The sequence below is a fragment of the Phocoena sinus genome, chromosome 7 (genome assembly GCF_008692025.1).
Source record: "Phocoena sinus isolate mPhoSin1 chromosome 7, mPhoSin1.pri, whole genome shotgun sequence".
Lineage (NCBI taxonomy): Eukaryota > Metazoa > Chordata > Mammalia > Artiodactyla > Phocoenidae > Phocoena > Phocoena sinus.
In genome coordinates, this window is record NC_045769.1 from 92,201,416 (window position 1) to 92,214,492 (window position 13,077).

The 13,077-nt window shown below is 45.7% G+C and overlaps 1 protein-coding gene and 1 long non-coding RNA gene across 6 annotated transcripts in view; one reads left to right on the forward strand and one right to left on the reverse strand.

The window, feature by feature from the left end:
* Positions 1 to 2,226, reverse strand: part of SPOPL (speckle type BTB/POZ protein like) — a 62,729-nt gene extending 60,503 nt beyond the window's left edge. For 4 of the 5 annotated variants that reach the window (XR_004350766.1, XM_032637894.1, XM_032637897.1 and 1 more), the window contains exon 1: positions 1,986 to 2,162. The gene's annotated coding sequence lies outside the window, so the exon portion shown is untranslated. Of the gene's footprint in view, positions 1 to 1,985 lie in introns of all 5 variants that reach the window. The other variant, XM_032637896.1, reaches the window with a different exon arrangement.
* The window catches only part of LOC116756860, a 91,728-nt gene continuing 80,465 nt past the window's right edge, over positions 1,815 to 13,077 (forward strand). Inside the window, exon 1 of the long non-coding RNA XR_004350767.1 lies at positions 1,815 to 1,911. This is a non-coding gene — a long non-coding RNA (uncharacterized LOC116756860). The remainder of the gene's footprint in view (positions 1,912 to 13,077) is intronic.

Here is a 13,077-nt window from a genome sequence, read left to right on the forward strand (position 1 = left end):
TAAGAGGTGAAAGATAAGTAGAACTTGGATATGCAGGGGTAAGAGCAAAGGTTATTCTAGGCCAGGGAATAGCATAAGCAAAGGCAGTGTTACCGAAAGTTTAATGAACATTCCTTTGGTGACACACAAAAACGATTTTAAGCTATACACAGGCAAACAACTTTACTTTGATAGTTCCATATGCACACATTTTTATGTGTAATTGGGACAGCAAATTGTGATTTCAAACTTTTACTACTTATAACAACACTGAGTTAACAGTACCTATTTGGATTTTTTTTTGTGAGGTGTTTAAAAAATGTATCAAGAAAATAATAATGCACAGGAGGTAAGCAAATATGACAGAAATTGTCAGGGTTTTAAAGAGTAAACTTTTGGACACATCAAGGCATGGTCATGTGAATAAAACATAACATGTTAGTAAGAGAAAAGCCACCAGTCTTTGGAATGAAGCCAAAGCTCTATCCTGAGTAGCAATTCAACATAAAGGACAGGTAGGTGTGAAGTATCCAACCAGGTTTGTATGTAATTGTAGTACTAAAATTCTCATTGGCAAAAATCCTCATTTTTCCCTATGATAAATCTGCTACATAATTCAACTTCAGTTATTCCCAAAACAAAGATAAAAATTTAAAATTTCCAAACAGGTACCTGAAAATGGGACTACATGTAGCCTGGTAACTCACCTGAAAATAGGGAGCTAAAACTGTACTTTTCACACCAGAAGGAACTAATTTATAGAGTAACAAAATATGAATCATAGCTACCTCAAAAAAGGTGTTAAATAAAAAAGAGCAAAAACTGAGGCACAGGGAGATTAAAGAACTTGCCCAAGGCCAGACCTGGTAGACAGAAAGGCAGGGATTTAGATCCTGGCAGTTCAGCTACAGAGTCTGAGCTCTTAACCACTAGGCACCATTTCTCTCAAGAATAATAGAATGATAATTTGAAATATTCCACCTTTCCCATTATGGCAGGAGAAATGTAATTTTCCAAGGTATGAACCTTTTATTACTTAAGTTTCCAGTCTAAGAAACAGGAGGTTCAGCTATATGGAAAAACTGGGAAGATGAGTACTACAATAAAACAATCTTGGCCCAGGAGTATTCAAATACAGACAAATCATCAGAAGCCTCAAAAGTATGGCTGAATGGCACTATTCACAGAGAAAGATGCCAAAAGTTGGGCTAAGCAGAAGGTGAATCCTATTTCTACTGGATCTACTGCTTTGAGAGAGGAAATCCCACCCATCTCCTCCCATTTCTGTGATTCAGTACACAAATGCATCAATTCAAGAAGAACTGTAAGGGGAAAGGGCAGCAGAAGGGAGCAGAAAGGGGTAAGTCAGGACTTGGACCCTGAACTGCAGAGTGAGCTTGATGTACCTGGGGAGAGAGAACGGATGAGAGGGCAATGTGTGCCTGGAGGTAGGCAGGTTGAGGGCATGACCACTGGGGTGGAGGCACCGAGTGGCCTGGCTGGAGAGCTGAGAATTCACCCTAAAATGGGCTAGTGGGGACTGTTTCAGGTATACGTTTGGGATAAGGAGGGATGGACGTGAACGCGGGGATGGCGTGCAGTTTCTCGCTTTGGGCAGTACTGCCAAGGGACAAGGTATCAAGGTGCGGTCGAGGAGGTCTACAGGTACAAAGGGGGGAGAATGGAAAAGAAAAAAGGCTTAAGGCTTGTAGAGGAAAGTCGGGGGGATCCTGGTAGACGGAAGCTGGGAGATCAATGGGGGAGGAGTAATTCCCAGGGGAAGTAGAGACGCGCGAGGTTAGGGAGGTCCGGGGGGCGGAGGTGGGGCTGAAGGGCGCGGGCGGAAGGCACGCCTCAGGAGCGGGGGTCCCGGACCGAGAGCGATGGGGGCGCCGAAATGGGAGAGGAGGAGGTCGCTGGATTTCAGTGCAGGTGAGTCCTAGGAAAGAGGGGGCAGCCAGCGGCCAAGGCTGCGGCCGGGACCCCGGAGGGGGAGGGGCACCTACCCGGACGTGCGGGGCTGCGCCGGGCAGCCCCGGCGGCGGCTCCTCTCCGGCTGAGGCGGCTGAGGTGATGGCGGCGAGTCCCTGTGGCGGCCGCCTCCGCCGAACCGCATCCCTCCTCCCCGGCCCGCCCTCCTTCCCTATCTCCCGCTCCTAAACTTCTTCCCCGGGATAAACAAACCCGCCGCCAGGGGCGGCCGTCTCCGGCGCTCCCGCCCCCGCGCAGGTTCCCCCCCCCCACCCCGCCCCGGGCCCGTCTGGGCTCCGGCTTCCGAGTTGCGACTCCAGCCCCCAGCCCGCGAGGGCGCGTGCGCGCGGCGGCGTCTGCTCGCAAGGCCCTTCCTCCCTCCCTTCCTCCCTCCGGCGCCAGGCACTTCCGGGCCGGGCCGGATCAGCGGCTGGGGTTAAATGTAGCCGCCGCCGTTTGCGCGGGGCCCTGGGCTACCATCCCGGCGGGCTCCGCATCCCGGGCCGAGTCTCGCCTGGTGAGGACGCCCCCTCCCCGCCGCCCCTCGCCTCCTCGGCCCAGCGTCAAACTTTCCTTAACTAAAAAGCCCACTGAATAGCTCCTCCTAACTGGTCTGATTGATCACGTCGGGTGAGAGGCGACTGCCGTTTCTGTGCACGGTTTCTTTAGAGCTGTACCAGGCTAGAAAGCCAAGGTACAACTTGTACCGAGCTCCTGTTTCGAGCCAAGAGCCATATGAACTGCCCAAACAAAACAGCAGTATACAGTCTCCAAAGAGGGATAAAAATAAAGACAAAAGTGTGGTAGACCAAGTGAAGTGCCACGGTGGAGCGGTTTTCGGTTGGAGATGAACCTGAAATCTCAGGCTTAGGAGGGGAGGGGTCTGACGAGGGGCTGCTGAGGGTGCTTGTGAAGCACAGAAGAGCAGGCTCCCGAGACTGGACGTTGGTGGTAAATAGGGCTATGTCTAAGCAGATGTCTTAAGAGATGAGGGGACTGCCTCACGGAGTTCAGAGAAAGGTGACCACGATACTACATTGGCAATCTTATTCACGTGTTTTAACACAGAAAAACGTGCGTGGAATACAAGCAGCTCCACCCAGATTTTCAGGAAGGAGATAGGATCCGCATAATCAAAGTTGCCTTAGGTCAAGAATTAAAAAAACAGAAGTGGAAGTGAGCATTGATGTGTTGGGGCCTGGGGGAGAGGAAATTATTAGTGCAGAATTTCTCGTTCTCCAAACATGAACAAAAATCAGTTAATATTAGTTGCTGTACTCATTGTGGGTCTGTGTTAACTTTACGATATGTGACAGAAAGGGTGAAAATTACATGTAATTTTTGCCCAGGGCTTTTAGCTATGTCAACCCCTTAGCACTCACGCCCTTTCTTTTGCTGATCAACCATTATTAGGCACTAATGAATGTAAGAGGCTCAAGGAATCAAACTGCAATAAATCCTTCAAGTAGATTTCCAATTGGGAGTTAAGAAATGAATGGTACTTGGGGACTCGATACTTGACTGAGTTCTAGTTGGGGAGTTGTTCAATAAACTTCCACCACAAGGATGTCAGACTGCTCGTCAACGTATTATCAGAGTCTTTCCCCTAGGCTTGATCTCTTTGCAGTATTAGGATATATCATTCTTTTCTTGAAGTATTTGGTGACTTTATCCGCTGATAATAGTAAATAGTAAGAGTAAATATGGCTTGTAAATAATGCTAACAAAAATGTGATCGTTTGGCAAAGTAAAAGATGGCTCTATGGTCAATAAACCTGCATTAAAGCTTGGTGCTATATTATCAATCCCCTAAAGAACTCCCTTTCTTGATCTGATTTCCTACTAGCTGGATACCTGTTGGAAAACTAGATTATTAAAATAGGTTTTAGTTGGGAATTCCCTGGCAGTCCAGTGATTAGGACACTGCAGGGGGCGCGTGTTTGATCCCTGGTCGGGGAACTAAGATCCCTCGTGCCATGTGGCCAAAAAAAAAAAAAAAAAAGAAAAAGAAAAAATAGGTTTTAGTTTATTGCAGCCATAAGTGACTTTTATAGATAGAGAAATAAGTAACAGCTTTATCACTGATGTAGAGCATAGTGTGCTTCCACTCATATTTGCATTGCTAAGGCATTAGCCATTATGACCATCCAACTCCTTAGATGCCAAGAAACTTTATGATACTCATTTTGGTGCTCATTTTCAGTTTTCTGTAGGAAACCATTCAGATTTCTCAATGAATGTGGCTGACTTGGAAGTTCTACTTATTGTAGATAATAGGTCAGCAGCTAGTAAAGATCCGAAGAGCCAATTTATTCTGACCTTAATGCATGCAGATGAGGACCAGATTTTGAATCTTCTTGACTCAGCCCTATGAGGCTCTGTCTGAGGAGCTATCCAAGCACTCCACTTTGATATTTTAGTGACTGCAGCATCTTATTCCTCTTTTCTAAATTAAACATCACAGCTCCTTCCATTTCATGGCACAACGGACTTGCCACTGCTTTGCATGCCACTACCCTGTTTTGTATTGTCATTTTCCAATTCTGTCAAAACCTAAAACATACAGTGGCAAACAATGAACAAATCCATTATTATCTTCTGTTTAGAGAGCAAAAAAAGGTAATAATGTGCTTGTTAGCAAACATTGTATTCTTCATGAATCCTAAGTGGTGTGCTCTCTGAGCTTCCCTGAACATTTTGCTCATACCCCTACCCTTGTTAATGTGGTCCACCAAGCTCTTCTCTCAGTGAGCTGGCTTCCCCATGTTTTTCTAACCATTATCCCTTCCTGTCTTAAATTTTCTTCAAGGTACCAAACTCAGGTCTTACTTCCCACAAGCTAACACTTGTGATCAGACACTTAACATTTAGTTTTTGGAATTTAGGTGGAAAGAAAAGAACAACTCATTTGTTAATTTTTCATTGTTATAAATATTAGGCCTTTTATTTGGAGGAAAACACTAAAACCCTTGTTGAATAACCTGTAAATTACCTGTAAATTACATGTAATTTCATTTTCTGTTCCCTTGTCTCCATTTCTTCTATCTCTGGCTTTTCATCTTGCATATGAATTCCTACTTTTTTAGTACTTTTGCATTATATTATTATTCACTTTTTAAGAATCTAAAAACTTCAGAACACTAGCATTATACCTACAACTCTTGTGTAGTGATGCCTGTAACAACAACAACAAAAAAAGGGCCAGTAAACTTCATGTACTTATCACTCAAAAACCATTCTCAGAAAACTGAGAACAGGACCTGCCCAGAACTCTGAGAACAGGATCTTATGTCTTTTAAGTCTTTTAAGTCTTAACCCTATTTTCATGTCCTCAGCCACATTATGTCAAATATTTCGAGTTGCTCCCTTGTTTCAAACACATTTATATATTTAATGCTTTGGTCCTTTGCATAATCTGTCGGGTCTGCTATAGGAGGGAGGACTTTTGTTGTTCTTCTATCACCATGTGAAGAGTAAGGGTTGAGTTGCAGCAGTTCACTAGTTGGCATACTGTTATATTTTCTAGACATTTAATTAAATACTAAATTTAACCAAGACTGAAACACTTTGAGGCCCTTAAACCATCAGCAATCCTAGATTCTGGATCAGTAATGCCCAGTTAATGAGAAATAGTGATACCTCTACCTACACAAAATATCGTCTTGGAAAAAGCTTGGTCACCCAACTTGTAAGTCCTCTATTCACAGTGTAATAGGAGAAAAACATCCAAAATGTTCTCTTCCACAAGATTACCCAAAGCCCCTACAGCATCGGTCCAGATGTGCCCTGAGAACTCTCATCCAAGGTCACTTACGGTTGCTGGAAATATTTTTACTGTGCCAGGATCCAGGCGGTCACTGCTCCCATGATATAGCAGTCCCTGATGACCTCTCCCTTCTTCAGCTTGGCCAGCTAAGTTCTCTCTTCTCTGCTGGTGCACTGACCTTGCCCCTTCTCTGCTTCTCAGGTAACCCAAGAAGTTGCGGTTGATTCTGGACCCTGGAGACAATCCCAGGGAAAGGCTGGAGCTCTCCACTGTGCTCTCCAGCCAGGGTCAGCAGCCTCTGCAGCAGCCCCAAATGGCTCTAGAGGTGTAGCAGCTCTGTCTCCTCCTCTTTTACCTCTGCTCAGTCATCACAATGCCTCCGGGTCAGGGTCTTGAGTCCCCTCCCAGAGAGACACACCCTAATGCCTATCAGGGCAATTTCTGGCTAGAGGAGTTTGTTTAAACATCTGTCCCTGCAACGCCCACGCGTCCCTGCCTCTCTGGCCTTCTTCTCCCCGAAAATTGGGGTCACTTCACTCCACTTCCTTCTGACCCTGACTCAAGAAATGGCAGCTGCATGGCGTTTTCTCTGGACATATTAAGGGGCCCTGCCTCCAGCGGAATCTCGGAAGGGCTTCTGTTTCCCTCAGACTAGGCACTCCTCCTCCAAGGGGAAGCATGTAGAATTGGGCCCTGCTCCCAGACCAGCAATCTAGAGGCCCTATAGGGCCCATTGGGTGAGCTGCAGCGGTGTTCCTGGGACTGTCCTGTGGCCAATCAGACGCTAGGTGAACCCGGGAGCCTTGGAACCTCCGTGCCTCAGTGTTCCCTGACTTGCTGCTTTTCCCCTGCTCTGCAGCCTCAGAAGGACTGAGTTCTCCCACTCTCTTCCCTCCCCTTCTGCCATCTCCCTGCTTTAGAAACTAAGCCCTGCTGTCTAGCTGTTGCCAAATCTGCATCCATACCCCTACACAACACTGAATGGCCACCTGCCTCCAGATGGTTCTCTCCACTATTCAGAGCCCTTCGCTGCCAGCCTGGCTGCCAAATTGGAAATCCTGGTATGGCCATTTCCAAATTTAGAAACCAGACCACGCCATCTCCAGGGACACTGCGCCTTCACCTCCCAGCAGCCTGTCAAGCCCAACCTCTGCAATGGTGCCAAACACCCTCCCCCCAAGCCTTCCTCCCCCCCTCCCCACCCCCGCATTTCTAGCCTAGGTGGTTTGGTTTTTTTGCCTTCCCCTCCCTGCCTGTCCAACCTTCCCAAAGTTTTAGCACCCTTGACCTTCTCTGCCTGAACTATGCCAGGCTGGAGACGGGCCAACTCAAGGGCTATATAACCCCTGGATTATATAGGCCTCTTAGAGGCCTCATCCCACATTCTGTCAAACACAGAAAAAAGTGCAGCCGTGTCTCACATGAAATATACAATGTTTTGTTATGCAAAATGAAAGAGATTCATCTAATTTTCCTTTTGAAATATTTAATAATTTCATTTTGCAGTTTTCTTTGTATTTTAGAGCCCCAAACCGTTTCTTTTCCAGCTCTCAAACCATTTGATAAAACCTGGAAAACCTTATGGGCCCTGGGCACTTGCCTATAGTGAGAACCTGAGCCTTAAAAGGATTTAAAAAATGGCTCTGGGAGGGAGGAAGGTAAGCCCTTCCACACCTGACTCCTTCTCAAGGCTTCTCTCCCCAACCTCATCATCACTGAAATCTTTCTCTTCTCCAGTTTTTAATAACTGGGCTTCTCTGTTTGATCCCTGCCTTGGTCACTCACCTTTTACCCATGCTGCTCACATGTGACATTCCCCTTATTCCCAATGCCGGCTGGCCAGTCTGGATTTCACAGCATCACCAGCCCCTAGATTCCCTTTCACAGCGCTCCTTCCACCACTGAGGGCCCTGGGTATTGTCTTGAAGCCCCTTCGCCCTCTGAGGCTGCAGCTGTCAAATATGGCGTTTGTTCGCTTGACCCTGTAGATATGACGATGTTCTCAGACTGGACCTCTGTAAATCTACAGCTCTATCCAGCTCTCTGGCGCTCCACCCGCCACCCCCTGCTGTATGAGACAGTTACCGCCCACCCGTACTGCATTTTGGATGCTTCAGTCTTACCCTGTCTGCTAGGACTGACCAGCAAAGCCCACTTGTGTCTGAAGCAGAATAGCTATCAGAAACCACATGTTACATTTTTCTCCTTAAGTGCCTGCTCACATTTCTCTCTGAGTGTCTCCTTCCCTGAAGGAAGCACTATGTATGCCTCTGTTACATATGGCATCACTGCTACACTTCTCTGGAAGTTTTCCTGGTTACTCATTCTTGCAGATTGAGCTTATATATAAGAAACCAAGGGACTTCCCTAGTGGCGCAGTGGATAGGACTCTGTGCTCCCAAGGCAGGGGGCATGGGTTCGATCCCTGGTCAGGGAACTAGATCCCACATGCATGCCCCAACTAAGGAGCCCGTGTGCCCCAACTAAGGAGCCCGCCTGCCGCAGCTAAGACCCGGTGCAACCAAAAAAATAAATAAATATTAAAAAAAGAAGAAAAAAAAAGAAACCAAAATGTCCCCAGCAATTACCCCAGATTACATCTCTTCTAAGTATTAACTGTTAATAAGCTGAAATAGCCATTAGTAGTCTGGCTTTTACTTTCTAGGATTTCTGGATTTTATACTAGTGATTCTATAATTTCAATATACTTCTTAAAATTGAATTATGCATATTCAGTGCATAGAGTGAACCAGTTAAGAGAGAGCCTGCAGCAATATATTATTGCCTCTTTAGTCGTCTTTTCTTAATATTTTTTTCCCTAGAAAGAAAATTAGGCTAGCCTTTTAAAAATTGTGTTCTGCTATAGTCTATAATTTTGAGAGGAAAAGTGATGAATGTTTTTATTTTCATGTCAAGAGCGCAGCAAGAATTTGCTGCTATTTTGAATGTGGAGCCTACTGTGTGCAAAACAGGTGTGACAAAAGCCCAGCTTCCTTTCTGAACACCTGTTAGAGCTGTTTTCTTTCTTTTGTTTTGTTTTTTATTTTTCTCAGTTGTAATCACTTAACCATAAAAAGTCTGGATATTTATACAGACTGTTGTGCTTCATTTGTCACGTTCCTTTTCTGAGTTTGATTTTTATTTTACTTGTTTATTTGTTTGGTCCAGGATAGATTCAAGATACGTTTTCCTTGATTTGAAGGAAAACACGATTTAGCTCCTGGAATATTCACCTGATGCCTTACGCTAATTAGTCGTGGTGTCCTTATTTTGGCACAAAGCCTGCAGGACATGCTATGGTTCTGAACCCGTTTGCCATCCCAGCCATCCCTTGCCCTTTCCCTTCTCTGCTCCACATCTCAGCCAGCTCCTGCAGGCTGTTTCCCAGGCTCCTGTGTCAGCTGGCTTCCTGCCGGCTTCGGCCCATAGGAGGCACTGTCGGGATCCTGGAGGGAGGGAGGAACGGAGAAGCCAGTGTATTCCCCCTCTTTTTATGCCTTAGGCACCCTCCCCGGCAGCAACTGTGTTTTCTCCCAGGCTCCAGCTCCTGCAACACAAGCCTACCACCAAATCAGCCCTGGCAATACCGCCTCCTCCCTCAGGCCTGTTTAAAAGTGTAATGGCTTCCTGTGGTTGTTAATCCCTGATTTCTTCTCAGTTTTTCCGTCAGCTGTACAATGGATGTATCAAATCCTCTGTTGGAAGTAATGAGTGTGGTTTCTTTTTTTCTGGTTGGACTCAGCACATTTGTCCATTTTATGTTTTTATAAGGGTCTTATCCTATTTATAGGGGAAGGAATGATTTTCACAGAGAAGTAGTCATTTTCTTTTCTTTTCTGCAATGCTGTGTGCCTTGTGAGATCTTTGTTCCCTGGCCAGGGATCAAACCCTGAAGTGGAAGCACAGAGTCTCACCTCCAGGGAAGTCCCAAGAAGTCGCCTTTTTAAACTTAGGGATCTATCTGTTCTCCTCCATGTGGCTTGGCTAATGTCATCTTTCTTTTAGCTCCTTACCTTCCATACTTGCTTCCCACCTCTGATAATACCCAACCCAGGCCCAGTCCTTCTCCCATTCTCCATCCTTAAAGCATATGACATATGTCTTCTGTGCACATAGATACATAACAATTTGCTTTTAAATTTTTTTTTTTTTTGCGGTACGCGGGCCTCTCACTGTTGTGGCCTCTCCCGTTGCGGAGCACAGGCTCCGGATGCGCAGGCTCAGCGGCCATGGCTCACGGGCCCAGCCGCTCCGCGGCATGTGGGATCTTCCCGGACCGGGGCACAAACCCGTGTCCCCCGCATCGGCAGGCGGACTCTCAACCACTGCGCCACCAGGGAAGACCGGCTTTTAAAATCCTGTTTTATATAGTGTTCTTAACAAGAGTGTCACAGCTATAGGATAGCAAAAAGGGCACTAGCTTATCCATCCAGAATTTGAGTCTTTGTGATCTTGCTTGAATCCCTCAGCCTCTTCCTGCACAACAGTGCCCTTGGTAGTAAAACAGGGGAAAAGATGACTTCTTCATCAGAGCTATGAAGAGCAAATCAGATTAATGAAAGGATTTTGTAAATGATAAAATGTAAGAAGTTATTATTTAAAAACAGTGGATAAGACTATCTTTTCTTGAAACAGGTGTAATTTTATTTTATTTTTTAATATTTATTTATTTGGCTGTGTTGGGTCTTTGAGGCACGAGAGATCTTCGTTGCCGTGTGTGAGATCTTCACTGTGGCATGTGGGACCTTTAGTTGATCCATGCGGAATCTTTAGTTGCATCATGTGGACTCTTAGTTGCGGCGTGTGGGATCTAGTCCCCTGGCCAGGGATCACACACATGCCCCTTGCATTGGGAGCGCGGAGTGTTAGCCACTGGACCACGAAGGAAGTCCGTGAAACAAACGTAATTTTAAAAGTTAGCACAAAGGTGTTTCTCAATTCGAATTTATAGTGAAGTTTAATAGCATCACACAGCCTTCATCTAACATGGGATTTCTTAGTCATGGTTCTACTGACGTTTGGGACTGGATAATTCTTTGTTGTAGGAGCCTGCTCTGTACATTGTAAAATGTTTAGTGGAATCCCTGCCTCTAGCTGCTAGATGCCAGTAATACCTTCCTCCTCATTTTTGACAATCAAAACATTTCTGAACATTGCCAAACTTCCCTAGGAGGAAGGGTGGAGCAAAAAAATAAAAAACAAAAAACAAACAAACAAAAACCCAGGTTGAGAACCACTGATCTAACCAAACCTACTTGGGAAACGTGTCACCTCTTTTTAATTTAAGCTATTAAAAAAAAAAGAGTTTGACTTTCAAAGAAGATTTTGGAAAAGGACTTTTAAAAATATAGTTCAGGGACTTCCTTGGAGGCGCAGTGGTTAGGAATCCATCTGCCAGTGCAGGGGACACGGGTTCGAGCCCTGGAAAGATGCCACATGCCGAGGAGCAACTAAGCCCGTGCACCACAACTACTGAGCCTGCCCTCTAGAGCCCGGGTGCCACAACTACTGAAGCCCACCCGCCTGGAGCCCGTGCTCCGCAACAAGAGAAGCCACCACAATGAGAAGCCCGCTCCCCGCAACTAGAGAAAAACCCATGCACAGCAACGAAGACCCAACACAGCCAAAAATAAATAAATAAAATAAAAATTAAAATGCAGTTCGGTCATGAAACATACCCTGTTTTAGAGATGCATAAGCCCTGCAGTGAAAGTCAGTGATCATTATCATAGCAGTCATGTGTCTTACCAAAGAATTTATGTTGGAGAGACTCATCTTCCTGCTGAATATGTGATTGGACTGCCTAATTAAGTGGGTTTCTTCATACAATTAATACCTTTTGTTATCTTTACTAGGTATTAAAAAGACACACTAATACTTTATATCTATCATATGTTGATATTTTTTGATGTCCTTTAAGGCAAGGGAACTCGAATATTAGTAGGAACGTATATTTCAGTCATCATATGACTCATATTCTGGATCTATACTTATACAGGCTACCTTGAGTAGCAGCAGGAGTTAGAATTTTATGAGAATCACTGCTAGGTCATAATCAGTAGAACTTTTCATATTCTTGATTCCTAATGAGATACCGTTTTTGTCATTGGATTTCTAGGACACTGGAAACTCAACTGTACCTATTTAAAATTAATAAATTATTGGGAGTTTCCTGGTGGTCCAGTGGTTAGTACCTGGTACTTTCAGTGCTGTGGCCCCGGGTTCAATCCCTGGTTGGGGAACTAAGATCCCATGAGCCTCCCACAAGCTGTACAGTGTGGCCAAAAAAAAAAAATCCAGAAATTATTATTTTAAAAATATTGATGCTAGGTCTCTAAAACTGTCTCTTCTAGCTTATATTGTCAACAGATTTCTAAAACCAGTTTCCCATCTCAACTGTGTCAGTTAGCTTTCTTACTAGCTTAAGAAAATATTGACGAAAGCAGATTGTAAAACAGGAGAAACGGGTTGTAGCAATAGGGCTACTTTTGCTGGAAAGACAGAAAAGCTGTATTATCCTTAACACGAATATACTGCTAAGCTTTGTGGACACACAATGTTTCCAAGATTGGTAAAAAAGGATACTGCATCAGGAGAATTAAATTCATTTCCTCATCTATGATTTTTTTGCATTCTCCTGGTTAATCTTCTTTGGGGGACTATGGACCCTCTTTTTTTTTTTTTTTTTTTTGCGGTACACGGGCCTCACTGTTGTGGCCTCTCCTGTTGCGGAGCACAGGCTCCAGACGCGCAGGCTCATATGGACCCTCTTTGAAGGACTTATCAGCATCAACAATAATATCAGTAAAATGGTTAATACTGTAATAGGGGTGGAGCGGGCACACAGCTGTTAGCACGCGGCCGTCAGAGCCAGACTGTTATCGCGAGACACGGAGCTCGGTGGTTAGTGGTCCCGCTCAGGCAACAGTGAGTCTCGCGGTAGTGCTCGCGGCAGCGAGTGCAGTGAGGGGCGGATCGTGGCTTTCTCCCTGGAGGCCCTCCAGGTCCTGTGGCCTCGGGCTGGCGGGTGAGCCGGGGGGCCTGGGGACAAGCTGAGAGCTGTGTTCCGCAGAGCTCCAGAGCCCTCGCCATGGCGGCTCACTGGCGGCGCCCAGGCCTTGAGGCAGCAGTGAGCCTCTCCCCAGTCCCCACTTCCTCGACCTAATGGCGGCGGCAGTCTCCGTGGGTCGCGGTCCATGGAGACCTCAGCACCTGGAGTATATGAACACTGCCATTAAGGTAACAGTTTCAACCAGCCTTCAGTCTCTCCAAGTTTTAAAAATTGGTCCCCCTTAGATCTGTTGTCTACCGCTAGGTGGTGGCCAGAGGTCAGGGTTAAGCTGCAAGGGCATGGCGCAGCA